The sequence below is a fragment of the Cupressus sempervirens genome, chromosome 2 (genome assembly GCF_028749045.1).
Source record: "Cupressus sempervirens isolate cs-2001-9-10 chromosome 2, ASM2874904v1, whole genome shotgun sequence".
Taxonomy (NCBI): domain Eukaryota; kingdom Viridiplantae; phylum Streptophyta; class Pinopsida; order Cupressales; family Cupressaceae; genus Cupressus; species Cupressus sempervirens.
The window spans coordinates 537,723,234-537,747,762 of NC_143119.1; positions in this window are offsets into that span (position 1 = coordinate 537,723,234).

Genomic DNA, 24,529 nt, shown 5'->3' on the forward strand with positions numbered 1-24,529 from the left:
CTGCCATAATAGCAGTGCCTGCTGCGGGTATAGGCATGACGATGGGTGAGGAGTAAGGGGGGTGGGTGAGGTAAAAACCCCTGCCCTCCCAAAATTTCATATATATATATATATATATATATATTAAAAAATTGTGTTTTCAAATAACGCTACTGCAACCCGTTTTGTATAAAATTCCTCCACTATGTTTTAATAACATATATATATATGTGTGTGTGTGTGTGTGTGCATATGTATATGTATATTTATATATATGTGTGCATGTATATATATATATACAGATTGTCAATCAATATTATAGCATAGTAATATATATATATATATATATATAGATTTACTATGTTTAAAAAGAGATCATATATAACTTTTAAATAAGAAACCCTTTAAATTAAGAATTTTTCCTTTAAAATAATGGTCTCTAAATTTACTCATAATAATCGTTCCTCAAATTTACCTATTAATTCATCTAATAGGTTTGATCATAAATTTTAACTTAGAATTTTTTCATTAAAATACAAACCCTTGTCTAATCAAATATTCAATTTCAATACAATTCGAACCCAAACCCGATTCAAATCTAATTCTTTCTCATTTGGAACTAGGGTTTTCTCTTGTTTTCTTTGCAACCATACATATCTAGATTCCAATTTCAAATTATAGATTTAATCATAAATAAGATTCAGACACATATAACAGACACGATGAAGACAGGAAGAGAAAGAGTGCAAATAGATTATGTGATTATCACGAGTGCACTTGGACACTGATGCTAATTTGCCATGCCTCAGAAGTCCATAGAGAATCCCTTCCTTCTCCAACATTCGCAATTCCTCCAAGATCCAAGCCAACTAAAATTCCCACGTGATTAGAAGTACTTGAAGAAGCGTAGGAGCATTTAGAAACATATGAGCCTGTAAGCTTTGAAGCTTGTCAAACACACTAGGAGAGTCTCTATTTAAAGGCCTCTAAGATGCATCTAGAATGTGTCCAGAAACAACTAGAAGATAAGCATGACAACCAAGCATGAGTCTTCTCTAACCTTCTAGATGAGTCATAATGTTGTAGACACCATGTGCTCAAATAATATGCTAATTCCTAAGTGTAGACAACTAGTGCATTCTTAGAGTGCAAACTCCTGTGTTGTCTACATGACAACTCTCTAGAATTTGACGACTCTTAAATATTAAAATAATGCACATTAATTAATATAATATTTAATTTATTCATTCATTTATTTATTTTTATAAATCTCATGCACTAACTTTAATAATTCAACTTATTTTATCTTAATATATTTATATTTTAATCACATGAAATCTAGAATCTTTTAATAATTTTAATATCTTTTCCACTTTTACATTTATTTTCAAGACTTAATTGATAAATATTTATTTATTTAAATAAATATTATCACATTCCAACTTTAAAATTATAACTTTTATCTTCAAATTTAATTATTTTATTTAATTAATTTCCTAATTAATTAAATAAAATAAATATTAAAATATCATATTAATTTTCCATTAAATTAAACCATTAATTAAATCTTTTAATTAGGCTTAATTAATAGAAAATACTCCAAAGACTCACAAGGTAAAATACAAAAACCTATTATAGCCAAAATACATACAAAATCAAACCAAGGGTTAATATCACAAATTATGTCATCCGACATATTCGGAGGGTACTCAACTCAGATACTTGTCTTAATTTTTAATTAGGACAAATGGCTTAAAGGGTTGGGATTTGGACTTGAGAATTTATCTCCCCTCTCTTATCATTGAGATAATGTGATAGGGTACACTCATCCTCGAAAATCATGAAAATTGATACCTGGTACCTACAACCGGCATAAAAACCATGCATGTACAAGCACAATATATACTAAACTAAATAGGCAATGGTAGGAAGTGGTGCATTATGTAGATCCCGACTAGCAGGTAACTACGACTTCCTTCCTTAACCACATCAGACACGCCAGACATAAGAACAAACACGCACACCATACACATGCAAGTATGGGGTAAGTATCCATAAGAAAACACATATGATAATAAACCATCTAACTAATCAATAACTGAAAGTAATGTAATAATCATGAAATGTAGAGTCTAAGTAATCTCATCACATATCAACTGAATCCATAGCACAATATCTAATAGTTTCAAAACAATGTTGCTAACCATCAACATAAAACTAGCCCTTAAAGAGCTCGACAATGATAACAAAAATGCAACCTAGGGGCAAGCACTACACTATCTTCCTTTTCTTCTCTCTTATGGGGGGGATCTTTTCCTCACATAAGGTCTTCTTCTCTCTTATTTTCTTTTATTGTACTTATCTCTCTTTTTGGAGGGGTTTTTTCACATGTGGTTTTTCTTCTCTCTCTACTTTCTAAGAGATTGCATTGCATATCATTTTCACTTGCAAAGTTTACATGGGTACCTAACATGGCCTAGTAGCCAGGACCCATCTTGCATTATTATCTATCTTTTGTGAGATTAAGTACATTTCCCTAAGTTTTACTTAAGGGGGCAATTTGTGTAAATTAGTATTTACTATTTACACTTTACTTAAGTTCACATAGGTTAATGAATTTCTTATTAGTTGTCATGTAGACACCTAGGAGTTTGCATATGCATATGAGTTATCATGTAGACAACACTGTAGTTTGCACTACATGTCTACTATATCTCTTTATGAGATACACCTTTACATTTTTATCCTATCATTATTGCACATACATTCATGCACAATGGAGGATAATCAACTATTGGTTGACATGTGCATAGTTGGCATGCTTATCCCTTTGCATGACTCCTATTCATCTTGATTTCCTTTATATATAAGCCTCTTCTATGATGTATTCATCCAATTATCTAATTAATCCATTCTCCTTTGATCATAGCTTGTCTCTCTTGTACTATCTCCTAAGTTTCTAGATCTTGGCATTTCATTCTTCCCTTAGGAAAATTTTTACATGGTATCAAAGCTATACCAAATTCTTACAATTGCAAAAGTAGACCACTCCAAAACATTTTCTTGAATAGCTTTATTGAAAGCAAGAAAATTACTCCTAAACTATACAAACGATTGCCTCGGGCCACCGAACTTCAATCAAACTTCTTATCTCTATCATAGACCTAAGTTTCATTTACATTTTTATGTCGTAAGCTAAAAATATTAATTACATCAGTTTCACCAATTAGATTATCATTATGAATCAATTCATTTGGTGAAACAAAATCTTCATCGTCACTTTCATAATGTATATACAAACTATAATCATTGTCTATAACTTTCTCATTATGAAAGTATGGATCAAAATGCTTAAATATATTAGAATTAAACTAAAAATCCTCTTCAATACATGAATCATGCATTCTATCAACCTTGAATATGAAAGCTTCATATTTAACTTGGGGAAAAAGATCACACATACCTTGAAATTTTTTATCCTCATTTGCAAATAGTTGGGACTCAAAAGAGAAATCAGATTTATACTCACAAATGTCATCCATGTCAATGTCTAAAATGAATCAGGAGTTCTCCATTGACTATTTGAGACTATAAAATGAATTAGCCATCATATTAAAGCATTCATCATAAAATTCCTTGTAAGGTGTAGGCTGATCTTCAACAACAACTTCATCTAACACCTTGTTATCAATATCATAAGATGCAACATCATCATCACAATCACTATCAAACATAGAAGAAGAACAATCTAATCTCTTGCAATAGTAAGAGAATGCAACATCATCAAGATCAACAATAACCAAATTTGAAAACTCCATATGCTCTTCAAAAACAGGGTTGATTATTCCATGTAAAGCTCCCTTGTAAACATTATAATAAGTGATGTTTTGATCAACATTAAACTCTTCATCATATAATAGATTAGTAAAAACCTTGAAACCATTTCTAACATCACTTTCATGAATACTTTTAGCATGTGAAGAGGAAAAATCAGAATCATCATCATCATTAAATGAAGACACAACATCCACTTCATCAATTAATCACGTGGAATATAAATCAACATTACTTGTACTATCTTCTCTAAAATGGTTCACATAGCTGGACCACCAATCATTTATTAACTTATCAATAGGTGTTGATGCATTAATCTTGGAATCACTTATATACTATTGATTACAACTACATGCAACCTCATAGCGTTCATCTACACAACTAGGTAATTCATCCTTATAAATGAACTCCTTATCCTCATAGTGTGTAGATAATTCCTCTTCAAACTTTTCAACATCAAGCTAATACATACAATTTAGAGATGAAACTTCATTTTTAGATTTAGAAGAAAGATCCATACCTTCACTTAAATAAGAACATTCATTTTCTTCATTACTCTCTTCTTCCCTATTTGCATCAGACTCATATGAAGATGAACATTTATTATCATTTTCCTCACTTTGATTTTAGTAACCACTCTCATCATCTTCTTCATATGATTCTCCTTCATGACATACTAGATCAGAAACCTTTCTTTCATTACTTGAAACATAACTTTCAATCTTTTCATCCTTATAAAACTAAGATGAATGTCTTTCAATTTTATGATTAGTAACATCTCAACACTAGGAAAATCATCAATAGAAGAAGAAATGATTGAAATTTCTTCTTACATATGTAACTTATCAAGTGAATAAACTTTATCATCTACTATTGTAACACTACAACCATATCTAGTATGCTCAACAAGAATAGGTTCAAATCTTCTTTGAAACAAAGGAGATTTAGCTTCACACGTTTTAAATTTGAATTTTCAATAGGTTTAGTTACAACAACAAGGATACCTACATGCTGATCTAAATTTGAACACTCAACGTGATATTAGTTTCTCTTCTTGACTTCATCTTGTAGGCAAACATTTCTATAGAAATGACTCTTGGTTAGTCCATATCCTATATTATTTTCAATCTCTATTGTTGTCATGAATTCCTGATGCAAAGTCTTGGGTTCTTTATCCCTCAATAGATAGCTCATATTTTCATCAAATGCATCAAGATAAAATACTAAACACACTTGATTCTTTGGTCTACATTTCTTAGGAATCTCATTCAAGGCTCTTGGATATCTGCCATTGAATTCAAGAATAAGTTTACCATTCCTAATTTGGATTTTCAAGAACTTCTCCAAAGAATCAAAGATGCTTATTCTTTCCCTAAGTTTCTCCATGAAGGCTAAATGTAACTCACTCGAAGGTAATATTGACCATGTTGGAAGAAAGGAAAACCAATCTCTAGCATCACCTTCAAAGGTTTAAACAAACAACTTCATATGTACATCTTCATGAGCAATCTCAAATCACCAATCAAATTACTAAACATATGAACATGATGACTGGTTGAATCCAAATGGCTCCCACTAAACTTAGTAAAATTCTTTCTAAGATCATACAAAGACAATATTTTGGAAACCATGAATGCCATCAAAAAGTAATGACAAGTACCTCTTGGTAGAAATACATCTACAATTTTTATCAATGGACTGCATAGTAAGTGGAAAGAAATTTGACATTTCTTTGCAAGCTAATGATTCACTCACCAAAATAACTTTCAAAATTTATAACCTACAACAAATCTGAAAACACTTTCTATCAAATCAATCTCTAACACACTCCAACATGTTTACACATTTTCTGAATCTAGTTGTTATAAAGTATGTCGAGATGCATCAAACAACTCTCCTACATAGTGCTAAAAACATGACTTGATGGATAAACTTTTGTATAACATACTTTCATGAGAAGAAATCTCATGAAAGTGAAAAATACCTTAAATGTTGATGTTGAAACTCAATCTACTGATTTGACATGGGTGCAAACTTCAACTTCTTCACACCATTTATCAAAACCATGTAGAGTTGCCACCTCCTTGAAGAGGAAAAATGAAATTACTATTGTGATTCACTTTCTAATATTCAAATTCTTAAATCAAAATATTTTATACAACACTCAAACTTAAATCAAGAACTTATAACTTCTCTTTTCTTGCCAAGATTTTCTTACAAAACTTTTTGATCCACACAATGAAGTTGAAAATCCATGGAAAATTTTTACATACAACTAATTTGAATTGGTACAGAGATCTTTATAGATTCATCACTCATGATTGTGAGAAAGATTTAAAACATGATTTATCACTTGAAAAATCTAAAATGAACTTTCAAATTTTAGAACTTATAAATCATCAAACACTTAGAAAAGAAAAAATACTTTTGATCAATCTTGATTCTAATTTTACAATTTCACTTCGGACATGATTGAATTGATTTGATGATGAATTCACTAGTAACGATACAATTTGCATTCAAATTTCAAAGTTACTGCTGTAAATGAATAAAGCATTACTAAGATACATTATTTTGAGTAAGAAATTGGATATCACATTAGAGACTCACTACTAAAACTTGTTTCATGCACTTCTTTCTATTGTATTGAATCTCCTTCTAAATTCTCAAGGTTTGTCAACTATACAGATCCAATACAATCCCCAACAAAGTCACCATTTTTTGGCTCTTGAATTAACAAATTTTAAATAACCTAATGATAAAAAAAAATTCATCTAGGGGTAGCTAATTTCCATGCTCAACATACCTATTCAGACACTAGGGCCAACTATAAGGCTATACTCCTTCTTCTTTAGGCTTTGTAAGACCTAGGTAGGTGAACCTCAGATTCATTCATATGGTACCAATTCCTAAAACATAAATCTAAATCTACATAAAGTAGATTGAAACCACAATTCTTCTATTACTTGTGCAAACAACATAGACATGAAATAGAAAGTAACATGACCTATGAACTTAACAAGCTAAGTATAGGTAAATTCTTTCAACTCTTCAACATAAAAGGGAAAATACTTTGATTAATGTGTTGATTATCAATAAAACTATGGTATGAACAACAAACATATAGATCTTGTAGCTAATCAATGCCTTATTTATTGGGAAATTCCACAAATCACTAACACACATCCTTGAAAATCATTAATGTAACTCATTTATCAAGACCCTTGATCTATCCTATCACTTTGTGAATTAGACATCTGCATCAAGACTAAATCTCATACTCAACCTATCCCTTCATGTAATATGCAACCCCATTATTGTAAATTAAGCATTTACAAGAATCCTTGAATCATAAGAAAAACATACGAAAACATACAACCTAAAATAGATTGCAAGTGGACTTGTTCCATTTGTTCACAAACCATAGATTACAAACATCATAAACAAGAGACAAGAAATAAAACTAAAGATAAACTTGTTGTTGCATTTTTATTCATTTCCTCGAAACAAATACAATAGGATGCATGAAAATAACTCATCAAACAATTGAATATCCTATAACTATATCTTAATTTATTAACTCTTGTTCATTGCAATAGAGAAATGTTGAAGAATTGTGGAAACCTAGCCAAGAGCTTGCTTAGAAAACTTGGGAACAACCCTCCCCCCAAAAAGAAAGAGAAGAGAAGAGATTATAAAGAATGAAATAAATCCTAGATCTAATATGATGTTACCATTTTTCCACTTGAAGTAATTCCACCTACTAATGAAAAACTTGTCTTTACTCTCTTCATGTAACTAAAAATTAGATCTTATCCTTGCTACTAAAGAATGCTTGAAAAATCTTTAGGATGATGAAGAACAACAACTACAAAAGATGTTGAATTTGATACTAAAATAAGAGCCATAACATCATCCAAATGACTTTAGAAATAAAATAATACTTTCAAAACATTCTCCTCCAAATTTGGAGACAAAAACTCCCACGTCTACTCCCTAACTAATTTTGATGCTCAACAATGAAAATCACGCATTTTGCTAAGAATGCCCCTGATTTGACAAAACTTCTTATAACTTGTCCTCCTGAATACCTACACATTTTTTGACTACATATTTGTAAAGCTCATCTTCTCCACTTTCTAATGGTACATTGTACTCCATATTTTGGATAAAAATGGTACCCCTGGTGTGCATTTGAAAAAATTTGCCCTTGGGTATGAATAGGCTACTTAAAATTGAATTTTTTTAAATGTATAATTTTAACTATAGAAATGATCAAATTTTATTTCAATTTTTTCAAACTTTTCAATACATGAGGACTTAGCTTTTGAGAAATTTTAACTTTAATTTTTCATTTTATTTAGTCACCTGATTTCTCCAATCCCTAAGCACCACATGGTGTACTTTCATTGGTTGAATTGTTCATTGTGGGACCCACATCTCAAATGTATCCTCAAAATTCTTGAATCTTATGATCTCTCGTATCTTCTTAACTTCAATATTTGAGACTCCTGATCTTATGATTTTTATAAGATCATAACTCCAATCTTTCATATCTCTAACCATATGATGGGTGGATCATCATATCTCTCCTTTCAAAGCTTTTCAACCTCCTAAACAAATGAGATGTAATATCTTAAGTCTTGATTTTTCACACCTCCTGATCTTACACTATCTTGCAAAATCTCATTCATGAATTTGGAGGCTCTCAACTATATGGTTCATCATAACATCTTGAATTCCTTTTTTTTTTCATTCATGACCATATGATTTGCCTCTAGGAGAATTTTCCATGTCAGAATGCCAACCCATGTGTGTGGTCAAGACTATCTTGTACTTCTGCCACATGTTCGTCCATCCACAATGGTCCCTCACACAAGCCTTGCCTCAATAGAGGCATGTATTTTTATATACAATAATATTAATTCCATTGGGTTATAAAAAACTAAAATTATTTCTATGTACCCAATGTGGGATAATGCAAGTAAACATCCCCTTCTAAAAATGTCCTCTATTTTTGCCCAAAGTTTTACTCAATGCTTGTTGCTTCTCTCTCATCCTATACTCCCCCTTTCTAAACTCTACCAATGATTTCATAGTGGGGAGAAATCAACTAAATGGGTTCATCTCTGTATGCAAAGGAGCACTACATTATCTTTCCAATGATTTGCATCATTCCCCTAGAGATCAATGATGACAACCTACCACAAAGATTGCATAATAATCCCCATACCTCATCTCATTCAATGTATCCCTTTATTTCCATATTTTTTCTCTAGTTGCCTCCTTTTTCCCTATATATTCATGGCTTCCTCTTTTCATGAGGTCATCTCATCCCTAATGTGGGATAAAAACCCCAAGTCACTCTTCATGCAAAACTCTTTTGTAGATGTCTGCTCTTTTAAAACCAAAAACAATCTACATTACATTGACCATCTATAGATACAGCTTCACAAAACTCTTCCTCATGTGGCTTAGAACTTGGTTATAGTAGGTGGGAACCTCTCATACTGGTATTCTCCTCTTTTCTCATCCCTACCAAAAAGTCATGAAGGTGAGTGTAATATCTATATAACATGTCATGGGATGCCCTGCCTTTTTCATCATCTATAGACATCATGCTCTCAAATATTTTAATGCTTCATACATATTCAAGCCAAAAAACTACACCACTCTAAACACATAGGTCAAATTGGACTATAATTAGCATCTTCTTGCCAAGTGCATAGTTAACATCCACAACAATAACACTAAGTTGAAGAGGAGATGGAATTCATGGGACAGTAGAAATTGCCCATGTGCTTGTAGTCAAGTCTACAGAGCCTCATAAGACTAATACTAATTTAAGTGATGATGAATCACCACCACTGCCTAGGAAATCCTCTCCAAAACACACGTTCTCTTATAAAAGTGTCTATTGCCACAAATTTCCCTAATTCAAAAATCACTTCTAATAAATCACGTGATTCACTATTGCATGCAACCATGGATACCTTTTCAACAAAGTGGGCACCTCCTCATGTAGACTCATTTTCCTAGTTACACCAGCTTTACCTATTCTCAATAGATATGCATCCTAAGATCTCCCTAGTATGTTCAACTCATTCCATTATTTTCACCATGTGCATGCACCCACACATCCATTTGGTCTCCAATGATGGTATATGCATACAACTGTCCACTGACATAAACTTATGTCATAGTTTCCTTAACTCCGTACCAATGAAAGAATTCAAAATATACCCAATTTTAATGAAAGCTCATTTTCAATAGATCCAATGTTCTTAAAATAATGATGGTGTGGATTTTTTTATTTCATCAGCAAGTGTAATAATTCTTACTATAATTGGAGGGCCCTCATAATCACCATCCATCCATCTCTCTTGAATTTTTAAAAATAATTTCTACTTCTAACCTTATGGTGATTATGGAACTCCATCATATCCTCTTTTGATGTCCATTTGCATGTATAACATCACAAATATATTTATAGAATTGCATTAGTTTCACTTAATTAATATTGAAAACTCCACTTTGACCATTTCTAGAGCTAATGAAATTCCAAAAATTTCTTTTGGTTTCAAAAAAATGTGCATAATGAAAAATCCTAATGATTCGAGATGTCATAATCTCCCTTTAAACATATTTAGCTCCCAAGGTTTATTTAATCTTATGTGAATTAATTAGGCACCAAAGTGAGTCTAGATAAAAAAAAATCAAACTAGAACACCTAACTTGTCAAATTGATCCAAAGAACACTTGGAACTAATTAAAATCAAATTCAACCATTGATCGATCATTTAAAATTGAGTTTACCCTATGTTTGCAAATTGTAACCTTTTGTTAGGGAGGCCTATAGGATGGCTTCAAAAATTGACCAAAACACCTAACTAAGCCTTGAGATCTAATACTTGTTTTCTTTGTTCCACATTCTTATACCCTATCAAATTTTTTCTCATGATGACATCTAGGTCAAAAGATAATGACCTTCAAATTTGCCTTCTCTGAACTACCTGCAAAAAAACATGTTAGAAAACAATAAAGTGTTTTTGGTTTTGGATTTGAAAATAAGTCAAAAGGAAACTTGAGGGCATGAACACTAGGGTGCATTTGGTAATCATGCAAACTAGGGTAGTCAGAATTGCAAAACTAGGAGCAGTGGTAGAATATCAATTTTTTGCAAATAGAATAAACCTTAGAAAGTGTGCAAATGGATTGGTAAAAACTCAAAAAATAGTACACTTGGAAAATTTTTAGAGTAGAACATATTGGTATAATCCATTTTGTTTCATCTATTATGGATTTGGAGTTATGAAATCTTGAACAGGACTATAGATCAATTTGCACTTTTAGACACCAGCAAAACTTCATAAATTACATTCGAATTCACTTTTGAAAACTAGTCAAAAAAAAATTTCATAGGCTCAAATTTGGAACGTAGAAAATTTCTAACCCCTACAATTCAATGCAAAAGGAATTTTCTAATTTTTTTAACTAGGTAAAAGTTATAACTAGTCAAACAATGCTTCTCAAAATTTTGAGAAATATCCATCTACATGACATCAATAAACAACCAACTATGAGAGATTCAAAATCTAGTCAAAAAAAAAAAAAAAGACTTGAAAAATGTAGCATAAGTTCTCTAATATGCATAATAAACACTCCAAAAGTGGAGAGCCATGAAACTTAACCAGGTTCAAGATATTCAATAGAAAACTAGGCTTCCTATCATTATTTTCCAGATATGACAAAATGCAGATTTAAACAATGCTCAAAACAAAAATTCATAGAATGATTCAGAATGACAAGTTATCATCATGAGACTATTGAAAATATATTGATACAAGTATGAGATTTTGTTTCAATCATTTATTGTCACTTATATAAAACTTGCTAGTTGTTGGTAAGATAACTGCTTAGTTGATTTGAGTACTATCTATATTTGTTTGATTGATGAAGAGGATTTGATTAAATGAGATATATAAAAAGAAACTAGAGGAAAGGTTGAGTTATGGTATGAAAAAGGAGTAAAAAGATCAGTTAAGATAGTGATGATATAGTGCATTGATTATCTACTTAAGGTTTCCACTAATACATTTAGCATCGATTTGTGACAGCTATGTGTCGCAATTACGACAACAATGTGTTGCCACTGCGATAATAATATATGTCATAGTTTTTTAGTCGCAAATTAAAATGTCTATCCTTTACCATTGAAATTATGATGCCTATAAATTGCTATGTAGCCACTTTATTGTGACATCAACCCTACCACAATTCTTGTGTTTGACATTGCAATTGTGACGATATTGCTAGGGACTGACATCACAATTACGACAGCAATTGGCATTGCCTCTACAACAACCCCATCACAATTGAAAGGGAGTCTATCAAAATTTTTATAGAGGCCTTGGCAATTGTGGCAACAATGCTAGAGGCTACCATCACAATTGCAATGGAAGTTGGCATCACCTCTACACCAACCCCATTGCAATTGCCAAGGAGTCCATCACAATTGCAACGGATGCAAAGTAAAACAAAAAAAACAAAATCCTCGATTATATTCAATTGTCAATACCTACCCATACTGACCTTTGATGTCCTCCTTGTCTTCTTCATAATCTTCCCTTGCATTAAGGGCAAGCATTTGGCATATAAGCCAAAACAAAGAAGCATCTAAAGCCAGGAAGGCAGTTGCACCATATAAGCCAGTCTTTGCAGTTGGGCATTTTGTTGTGAGATCATGATGTACATTTCATGTTCTATGTAGACTCTCTATTATTTTATCCCACATCATCAAGGCTTCCGTGAGAAAAGAGACAGCCCTGGTATAAAGATACATGATATACCTTGCAAACCTAAATAGGGAGGAAGCCTTAAGAATTATGAAATTTCCCAAAGGATCCTAAATATGGATCTTTATATCTAACTCTAGCAAAATAATACTAGACCACACCACATGGAACATAATGGAGGGAAGTAAAGCTTTATTTTGGGATGATTCATGGGGAGGATACCCATCATTAGACAACTATTGAATTCAGAAGGATGAAAAAAAATGCCTTGAAAGATGGGGAAAATATGCCAAGGACAAATTATTTTCTGTCTTGCCATCAAATTAGCTTTTGTATTCAACTAACACCTTTCCAAGTCACAAATTCTTTTTCCCTAATTTTGCCTTCACAGATTCCAAATCAGTAGACCTTTCCATTCAATGAAACCATGTTGATGGATAACACTCTTGTTTCACCCCTTCGCTGGTCAATGGAAGTTGAATAGATAGTTTTCTTAAGCAATTTTTTTTAAAAAACAAATGATTTTCATTTGTACATAACATATTCACTTTAGCATAGGCTACAAGCTAACTGCTGGAGGTTGCACTATTTGGAAGGGCCTAAAGCCTCATCAATTCACCATCAGAATCTTACCAAACTTTGCTACATCAAAGAATGAATATGGTAAATTAGATTTGTTGTAATGAAATGTTGAAATGACTACTATGTGATTTTTAGTTGAGCTCTCTATATACTGTTGGTTTGCAATTTAAAGAAATAGACCCAACCTAAGCAATTGATAAAAAAGTTAATGAAAATTTGCTAGGATAGTTAAAATATATTGATTGTCCTCATAATATTGCACTAATACCAATCTTTCAAGAGATGAAAAAGTTCAAGACATGAAACATTCTTGTTCTTGGCCACAACTCCAAAGATTGCTACCAAAATATTGAGTGTTGCAATAGTAATTGAAATTCGCCCAACCTCAGTCAAAGCCATTGTGCCTATTCATCATATATCAAGTTTAGAGAAACATTTTTTTATCATACCAATATACTAAAATTAGAAAATGGGAAAAGTTATGCAATTAAAAGATAAAAGTAAAATATTGGTTTGACTTTTGTGTCATACCAAAACCTACATATTTAAGAATTTGTTTTGCATGTTCAAGTTTTATAGTGCTAAGTTTTGACCTCATATAAAGCTCAACAACTAACTCAAACTTGTCGATAAATCAAGCATAAATGAATTCTATTAGTTAAAATTTGGTTATAGTACTATGCATTTTATCACTTGAAATATTCTACTCTATGACCACAAATGAAAATAAAGACCTCATCACAACTGCAGAGGTGACTGAGTGCTCACAAACCATTTAAAGGAGTTTCTCCATCTTTTAAGATATAAAAATACATTAAAAATTTCTTAGATTATTAATTTATAGCTGGGTATGAATAGAGATACATGAATATTTGTATTAAAGATATACAAATCATAAATACATTCATATTTATAATCTAAAATGAACTGAATGACAAGCCTTCAACAAATTCCATAGTTATCATTTAGCAACCTTTGTATTTTACATAAAGCTAGAGCATGCACAACTGCACAACCGGCCAAACATGTTTTAGCCTTCACTGTAACTTCCTCAACCTTATAGCACCTTCACAACCCAATACATGTACCTCTTCAACACCTCCTCCATGTACAAGGACTCCAATCCAACAACTAATGTCAATATGTTTGTCAACTTGAACTAGTCATAACAAATGTCAAAAATGTCGAAGCTTATATAGATGTGCACTTCACCAAGTCCAATTATAGGGCCCATCTATTCCTACACAAAAAATGACCACCACTGAATTGACTTTCAAAACAACCTAGAAGTGTCGTGATGGAGCTGGAATCAGCCAAGTATGTACTACATGATTCCATACAGATCCATCCCCAAAAAGGGCACCTTAGGCTTAGACAATTCCACCTGCTATTCACACAAAATCTACAAAGGGCTGCCTGGTTTGTCTACCAAATCAGTAACATAATAAATTATAGTTTTCAAATGATTGTGTTGGCTACATGTCAATGTAATTTTGCATCAAAATGGTCACTCTTCAGTGATTTGAAGCTTGAGGTAGTTTCCAATTGCATTTAGTATAGGTGTTCCAAGACCTTATATGTTGACAATCGTGAGTGAGCTTAAGTGTAAACTACCTTTGTATCTCAAAATATAGACAACTATTCTTCTTATTCTATATTGAAGCCTTTATTATCATGAACAACTTGGATTATAGAAAAACACCAAAAAACTAACTCAATTCAATAATACCTATTTGTTCTTATTCTTGGTGCTAGATCTGGTACTTGGCGAATATACTCTTATTACTCTAAAATGTATTGCTAGATATTAGAATATAAACTAATTAGGGCATAATGTGTCCTTGTTTATAGCCAACAACAAAGCAAGAAAATAGAAATATAAAGAATTGAATCCCAAGAGATAATTTTCTCCTTCTGCTCTTTCATCCTGATGATGGGTCACATAGTGTGATCCCAAACATTGATGCAAAAAAAGAACACACAATCATTTCCAAAAAAAAATATGCACAATAGTTTTACATTACAAAGCATTAAGTTAATGGTAGGAGCCATTTACACAAAAACATAAAAATCAAAGTCCAATGGATAGTTTTGCATTACAAAAGCATTAAGTTTGAGGCTGAAGCAATTTAAACAAAAACATAAAAAATCAAATGGCAGGGGATAATTTTACGCTACAAAAACATTAAGTTGGAGGTTACAAACATTTATTAAAAGGACAAGAAATGGACAAAATAGTTAACCTAAAAATTGTTTTCAGTGTAGACTTGATCAGTAGGATGGTTCTGCAAAATTTAGAAAATGGTGTTACCATTAACTCAATAGAGTTCCTATAACTATTAGAACTAAAAAAAGATTTTACTAATGCAATAGAATCTACCATTCAGATCTTACCAGATGTCTACTTAGGTTCTAGAGACACACATTCATATTTGAATGCTAAAATCAAAATGTAGTCAATACTTCATGCCATCACTGCAAATCTGATACTTTTCACTCTTCAAAAAGACTAGGTTTCAATAACAATAAGACCTTAAATAAGGGGTGCATACAAACTCTACAGTAATAGCAGTGATTAAGAATTCAAAAATTCATGGCATGGAGTTAAGGTTGACTCAAAAATAGGAAAACTATGTTCAGACAACTAACACATCAAATAGCATTAGAATAATTGTTATATCAAATGGCATCCAATTTTTTTCTCAATTTGTTTAGGATGTCCTAAGCATTCTAGTGTTTAATTGTATGTCTACATGTTCTGTATCTAGCTTCCTCATGGAATTGGGGTAATTGTTACACACATCTTCCAATGAATGATATCCAATTTGTCATGTAGCTTCTAATGTTTCTCTACCAGTTTATCAAGATCAAATTTTAGGCTAGTGGAGTTAGCTCAAAATTTAGACTCATTTTTTGAACTTGTGTCTTTTTTTTTCGGCTTGAACTACTTTTAGAAACTATCACTTCAAAAGATGTTTCTATCATACTTCAATATAAAACTCTTGGCTTCAGCTGCCCCTTCTTTAGCTATAAGAAAAAATCATATTTCCAAATGAGACATTACATAATCATAAAGCCTATTATTATTGTAATGTGCCATGTCCAATGCTTGTAGCAGAATGATTGACTTTGCTTTGTCATGATCTTGGGAAAGTAGCCTCTTCCAGAGATATGTCTTAACAACACAATGCAAACTATATCTTGACACTAAGATTTGACCGTGCAATAAAAATGATTCATTTGGAATATAATAAAAATAGTATAATAAACAAGTACTAAAATATCATAGCACAAATTGTAATGTGCACTTCACAAGTGAAAAATTAAAGGCTGAATAATCTGGATGACAGATCTATATAACTAATGCTATGAAAGCATTGCTATCCCTCAAGAGACAGTCGAGATATATGGATGACATTAGATAAAAATCCCAAACAAAGATTCAATTCATAGAAATCAAAGTAAATAAGAACTAGTAAAAGCTTTTTTTCACCAAGAAATAATGCAGTTGAAGCACCGCTCAGAAAAAAAAATGCTTGTGCATAAGATCTAAATTTGGCATAATCCCAAATAATGTGGTATTAAGATCTAAATTTTAAAAGTAGGTGCATCATACATTTCAAAAACCCAATTTAAACTCATCAATGTTAGATTTTACTTGGATAAGGAAAATTGAGCATGAAGATAATACTTACCTTACCCATAATACTATGTTGTCGACTTATTCCCACCCATTCATAAGTTTTCCCATCAAAATAGTGTACAGTTTTCATACCTTCCCATATACCTTCACAAGAAAAAATAATAATGACATTAGGACTAGATTTTATCCTACTTAAACAATCCATGATACAAAAAAGTGGAAATCAAAGTAAGATTTGCAATTTTTTCTGAAGATTGAACTCTCCAATTTAGGCTTAGTTACAATGACGTGAGATACTAAGTATGACAGTTGTGGCCTTCATTATATTATTCATAAGCTTTCTTGTCTTTTCCACATTCCATGAGTATTCTCTATTATTTGTCACATCCCGTTTTATTAACTCATTATGTGAATAAAAAAATTGATTATTAACTAACTATTTATTTGTGTGCATTTGATATTTCGATTAAATGAACTAAATTTGATGACACTAAATACAAATTTATGTCAATTAGTATTTTATTATTTTATGAATATCCATGACTCGCTATCTTGTTAGTCTAAATATTTTCCATAGGTCCTCCTATTCGAATAATTTATAAATAAGATTGGTAAAATTGATTGTGTTTTGCAAATCATATATAGGCAATATTTTAATTATTTCTATTGACTTGAATTATGATCTTTGGATTATGACATTGTCTAACTACAATCTATTGGCATGAGGTGGATGCTGGTCAGTCTTTTTCCCCTCTCACTTATTGAATTAGGCATCATCTGGAAAAGGGAGGCTGATCATGATAGTGAGGAAATTGTACTGTAAATTTTAAGAACTTGTACACATGCATCAATCATAAGTTGATTGTATGATAATGCAGGGTAGACACGCAAAGGTTTTCTCAAGTGTCATCACAAGTATCTATACTCTCATTTCCTTTCTATCGTTGGATGAGATCCAATGAAACATAGGGACTCATTGTTTCCCTAGTTAATTATGATAATCATATCATTGGTGATAACATAGTCCCATGATAGTGCTGAGATCCAAGGATGCAATTAAAAAGCTACAAGTTTAGAGCTTCATGACAGTTCAAAGCATGAAGCCTTAGATGCATAGGACAACAGTATAAACATAAGAAAAAATAGAGAAATATTTAGTATCTTATTGAACTTCACTTTGTTTAGAGAATAGTTTAATATTCTCTACTAAATAGGGTCAACCACATGAAGGTGGAAGCTCATTTGGCCCCACCCCCCTCCCCCTGACATCACTCTACATTCCCCATTAACATCTAACATTCATTCATTCTTTCAACCATTAATAAAATATAATATTCAATCAATATCACATGATAACATTCATTAACAGATTAGATTCATAAAGATGTAACATTCATCAATATTTTGCATTAACACATAATTCATGAACATTCATTAGCACATAATTAAATTTATTGAGACATAAATTTCAATCATTATCATTTAAGGTATGTAGATGACAATCATTTCTTTTTTTACTTTCTATTTCTTTTTTCTACGTAAGATCCAAGAGGAGCATCAGTGTCATCATCAATTCCCCCCTCATCAATTGTTCTTTTTTCTATTCTTAATGATCTCAAATTCCTATGATGTTGCAAAGGGGGGTCCTCTACAATAAAAAATAAAAGAGTTAAATTAAAAATAATTTATTATAATTGTTACAAGTATTTAATTATTTTAAATAACATAATTGTGGAGCTCTTTACCTGATCTGACCACATCATTTTGTTTGGACTCAACATCAACATGCTCATGAACATCAACCCCTTGATCCTCTACAACTACTATACAAAATGTAACATTAATCCAAACACCAATTGCAATTACATATAAAAAATTTAATAGCTAATGTATACCAAAAACCACTGGGATGCACATCATGTGAAACTCCAACATCCACAGATTGTGTAGAAGGATTGTCAGGCTGCATTCCAACATCCTACACATTGTTATCATTTGTTTTCTTAAAATAGATATACTCACTTTATATTGGAACTTCACATCAAATAGACTAATTTGTAAAGTATTCAATTTGAAATAAATTTCATTTAGCTTATTTTCCTGTGGCTCAGATGAAACATTATTAGAACCTTCCACACTAATTTCAGCTCGTAGCCATTTAGCCATGGCTCTATAGCCTTGTTGGAAGCCAATTCTCTTATCCTCTTCTATGAGGCATCTCTTGAACTCTGAGCCCTACATTTTTGCATGGTATGGTGAATTTTACTTGCATTTTTTCATCAACCAATGGAGGCTAGTTAAAATATCAAAAGGAAATACAAAAGTTGCAAAAGTTTAGGATCAGGAGCATAGAAAAGCTAGTCTATCCTAGCATTTTCCATCACAATATATAAAAAATTTGATACAATTTTTCATTTAATAATACTTACAACTTGGGCTTGAAGTTTCAAAAAACCACCAGAGCCGAGCTTGTGTGTCTCATGCTTTTCTAGTCTTTCCTTTGTTGCCTTTGATGTGTCAGGCAATCTATGAAAAGTTTGAAATATGTTAGATAGTATAAATATAGAGGTTAATTAGTCTATAATTACATTCTCAATAGTATCACATACCTTGGTGTACTCTCTACTAGTGTAATTGCATCTTTCTTCTCAGCTTTATACTTTCCATCCAAAATTAGAGCTTGCCACTCAGCCTCAGGAACATAGGGTGGATGGTCATACCTAGGGTTATCCTGTAAATGTTTTTTGTACTGGTCCCTAATATACTTCAAACATGAACCAGCTTTTTCAAGGAGCTTGTTTCTCTCGAATGCACAAGGTCCAAAGAGTTGGGTCATGCTCTCTATAAGATCATCCTTCAACTTTTTGTCTTGGTTATTCCACCTTTTAAGTAAAAAAAAAAACATGTTAGACTCATAAATGAAGTGAAGCTATCTTTAATATAGTTCAAGAAATGGATGAAAAGAAAAACTATTCTAGCAATGATATGAAATCAAAATAGTTGTTTGGGGTATTAGTTAGGATATGATGTTCCACCAAGTACGCATGGTGGGCTCGAATATTCACAAACACTCATCACCAAGTTTTTTCCAAAAAATATCATTCCCTACAAAAGAATCATGGGATCATTAGTCTATGAAGAGTGATCAAAAACTAAATTACTATTATATCACTATAGAATAATAACTTTAAAGTACCTGGAACTTTGGCTACTTTTAATGGAATGCCTTCATCATCACTGATGATCAATATGACATCCTTCACTGTTCTCGTACTAGGAACATAGGAACATCCAAGAAATGATGTTGCAGCTCCTATTGCAAAAATTTTCATAAGTGACATAAGTATTTGTAATGAAGTATAAAAGAACAAATGATAATTGATGTTAAAAAGTTGTAAAAAAAAAAACTGTTGAACTTTGATAGCACATATAACTACATGAATTATCTTTAACCTCTAGCTTTTATGTTGTTCCGATTGTGGTCTACTCCAAGAATGTCATAAAGTAGCCTTGCAAAAAATCATCCATTAGTTTTGATGAGGATTCTCATAAATTTTACATAGAGAATGTTGATTTTCATTGGATTTGAATATCAAAAGTTGAATTGCATGAGTTGTTTGGCAAAATGCCAAAAGAAGCTGAATTTGGGGAGAATGCATAAAAATTGTTTGCTAAAATGTTAAAAGAGATTTTTTATAAAAACATCAAGTGCATGTTTTCTGAGTGAGATTTATCTAGGAAGAGAAAGCCTTCAGTTTCAAAGTCCAACAATCACATTCTTTGCTTGAACAAGAACAATAGGAGCCTCATATACAACAAATTGAGAGCTATCTTGTGGAATCTAATTGTCATGCTGAAGTATCATATTAGCCTTCAACTGAGCCATATGGAAAAAAATGTTTTTAATGTGAAGATGATTTAAAGGCTAGTCATGATACATTTTTGATATTTGGGCAATGAGATACTACTCTAGGATGTATGCAATCTCATGACTCATCTGTCAGGTCACTTGCCATCAAGTAGATGGGGTAAGTTGAATTTTTCGTTATGGAAGCATATCAAGATTTTTCTGCAAGATAATTGGCAAAGCTTCAACTGAGAAGGAAATTTCTTGGAAATCAAATTTCACTAGATATGGTTGAACATCTAATCAATGATCCTAAATCTTAACATTTATTTCCTCTCCAACTAGTTGTAATTATGTGTAGTCCTAGTACATTAGTGCAATGTTCCCTATAGAGAAATTGAAAAAGGAATAGAACCAACTCTAAAATGTCACTGTGGATTCCTGAAAAGGAATTCTCTACCAATGTGGAAAAACTAGCTTAGGAAAGTGCTTTTTAATGCTAGTTGTAGAATTGTTATACCATATATGTTTTACACCTTGCAATGACATACTTTTGATCATCATTTCTCCAAATCGAGGGCTTGCCATGCATATATATATATATGGCAGATGGTCTTATGAAATATCACAAACAAAAACATGGCTTGGTCATCCAAGTGCTAAACATAGTTCAACTAGAGAGTGTAAAGGAAAACTAATCATATTAAGATCATGGGGAATTTGAGGCCAAATTTTTTGAAAATTTTGTAAACATAAACATGGTAAGAACATGGACAGAGATATTTATAGCTATACAACTCAAATAATGGCTTTGGCCTCCAAGCTAGTCAATCTTTTGCATCTATACAATGTTGCACCTCAAGAATATACTCCACTTTCAACATGACAAGACTAGACAATACTCTATCAAATAGTAGCCATAATGCATTTATTTATCGATTAATTGTAGTGAAGATGTTGCATCTCAGTATGCATAGAATTTTAATTATGAAAGAATTGACCACTCTATAGTTAGAAAAGTTATGCCAAGCCATGACATGAGGGATATAGGCTTAAGGAGATAGGAATTGGACCTTAAAACATAACAAAATACAAGAAATTAGCAAAAGATAGTCAAATGAATAGACATGAAGAAGCAAAGTATAACAATTCATCATGTGGCTTCCAATGGAGATAGTGATCAATCTCAAGATAGCTAAAGGAAGGAACATATAGGAAAATTTATAGTTGCTACAATCTGATGAAACACATGAGCTTCCTAAGGCATCGCAAGGATATGAGGTTATACATCTATGTGTTAGTGTTGAGAATACTATGTAAGAATGTATACCCATACCCTTTTATGCAAGCTGATAGCTCTATTCCTCATTGATATGGTGGAACAAGCATAGGTTAAGTAGAATATGACATTTGTTGGAATTGGTGGGTGGAAGAATTGGCATATAGGAAGCACATTCACATTCACTACTATCTATAGGAAAGGCCATGCATGTCCACCAGATATGTATTAAGCCATAATGAAGTTTTTAAAATCCATGACAACATTAGTGGTTAGTGTAAATCTGTTCAGGCTATAGTGAACAAGTATAATTTGTGCAAGCTTGATGTACTCATTGAAATAGCAACTGAACAGGAGTCGACAATTGTAACAGTCAAAAGAAGGTGACGATTCATGCAAGAAGATGTGAAAAATACACGAAAAATTAATGTGTGAGTTTAAAGACAATAGACATGTGTGTCTGGTTAATCATTCATGTGAATTATAAAAACCAAAGGCATATCAAATAAATAGTTGTAAAAAAATTGTGAAAAAGTTTAAATGTTGAGTGACTACCAAAGGGGGGTCATTACAATCTACATAATAAACACATAACACTTAAATACATAACAAAAGAGAGAAAAGGAGGGATTTGTATACGAGTAGATGGTGCAATAGTCGATGCTTGTAAGCTATGTGTTGTCAACCCAATAGTGGGAAAGAGATATGTGGTTGTCCTGGATGGAGGCGACGTCATCATAGGATCTGAAGTTGAAGAATAAAATTGTTAAAGCATGCATAAATATAGAATGCATGGACTAGCATGGACAAGATTGTTAGAGCATTAAACAAAAGGATTGTCCGAGCATGTATTATCAATGATTATGATAATTCCTATATATATTCAGTAGAAAACACAAGTGGGAAATGGAACATGCGATCTACTTGAACCACCTATAGCACCCTCGTCATGGGAATGGGGCTTGAAATCACACAAAAAACTCTATAAAGACAATGCATCCATATTTTAATTAATTCCATAAACAAGCATAACATAAAATCCATTATTGAACTCTTGTTATAATTAAAAATTTCATCAATACTTACCTTTAAGGTTTCAGAGGTGTGCAACAATTCAGATGCCTTATCTTTTATTTCCTGACTAGTAGGCTTAATGGTTGCCAAATGTATAATTTCTTTGCCAATTTTCTTTAGCAACTTTTTAATCGAACCGATTGGGTCATCAGTCTCTGCTAAATCAATATAAAAAGGGTCCTCCTTAGGGGTGGGCTGCTGAGGGACTATAGGTTTCTTTCCCTCCCTCTGACCACTGGCCCTCTATGACAACAATAGTATTAGTATTATCAAAATTACTCCAAAACAATGAAGAAAACAACATTAAAAAAAAAAAAATTTGCTTCTATCTAGTTTGCACAATTATAATGAGTTTTACCTGTTCATGTAGAGATGAGCTAGGAATATTTCCAGCATCCCCTCCAGGTGGTTGCTCCATATTGTGCCCCTATGTCAAAGATCAAGTATAAAAATGCTAGCCAAAAATTTATTGAGTAAATGGTATGTTGGAGTCATTGATTAGAAGTTGGTTTAATAGTATGTACCACCCCCATGATAGTAGACTCATTTCTATCTATGTGGTTCAAATTGTAATCAATAAGAAGCTCTTCCCCTGGACATATTGATTTTATTGCACAGACGAATACACAATTTTTCTCGTGCACCTCAAATATGCAATTGGGTTGCTTTATAGTTGACCCGAGTCATGTACTATTTATAAATCTTGCAATATTCCTTGTTGCTTTTGGCCTTCCATCAATGTATATAGCGACACTTTTACTTTGATTATTGTCTTGCTGTTGTATATAATTTTCTAAGAGGGCATACCTATGCATACTTTTTTTATATTGAACAATATTCCAAATTTTGTAATCGTAACATGGTCCAACATACTCCATCAATTTAGAAACTTTGTTATAAGACACCTTTATACCATCCATAGAAAATAGGCCCAAACCATGTAATGATGATGGTGCTATGTGATATATCCTCTCATTAACATAGAAATCGGTGTTTATTGGAGGAAGTTCCTTGGGTACCCAATGTTTCTATAGATGTTCGTACCTCAAGGACACCTCAATATCGCCTTCCATCTCATCATCATAAGAACATGACCCCCCTTAAGCAAGGAAAAATTTCATGTGTTTATTGAATTTCCTTCTAGTCCTTTGACCTCTAGTTAATCTCCCTATTTGATGTAGGAGCATCCAGAGGTATAAGGACAATCCTGTGTCATCCAAAAAAAATGTACTTAGACTTAGTTTCTATTTCATGTCTTTTCATTTTTGGATACCCATTTGGGTCAAATAAAGGTTCCAACTCTCACAGTTCAACTATCAGTGTGCTAGCAAATCTTGAAAAAATAGGAGCATGCAATTTGGCCATCATTTTGGTGACCTAGAAGGTGTGAATTGGCTGGATGAATGTAATTGTGATTTAGAGCATTCCAGAAAAAGAATCAGGTCAAAAGGCCCCACGGTTTGAAAGTTATTGCAGTTTTTCAAGTTTTGGAGACC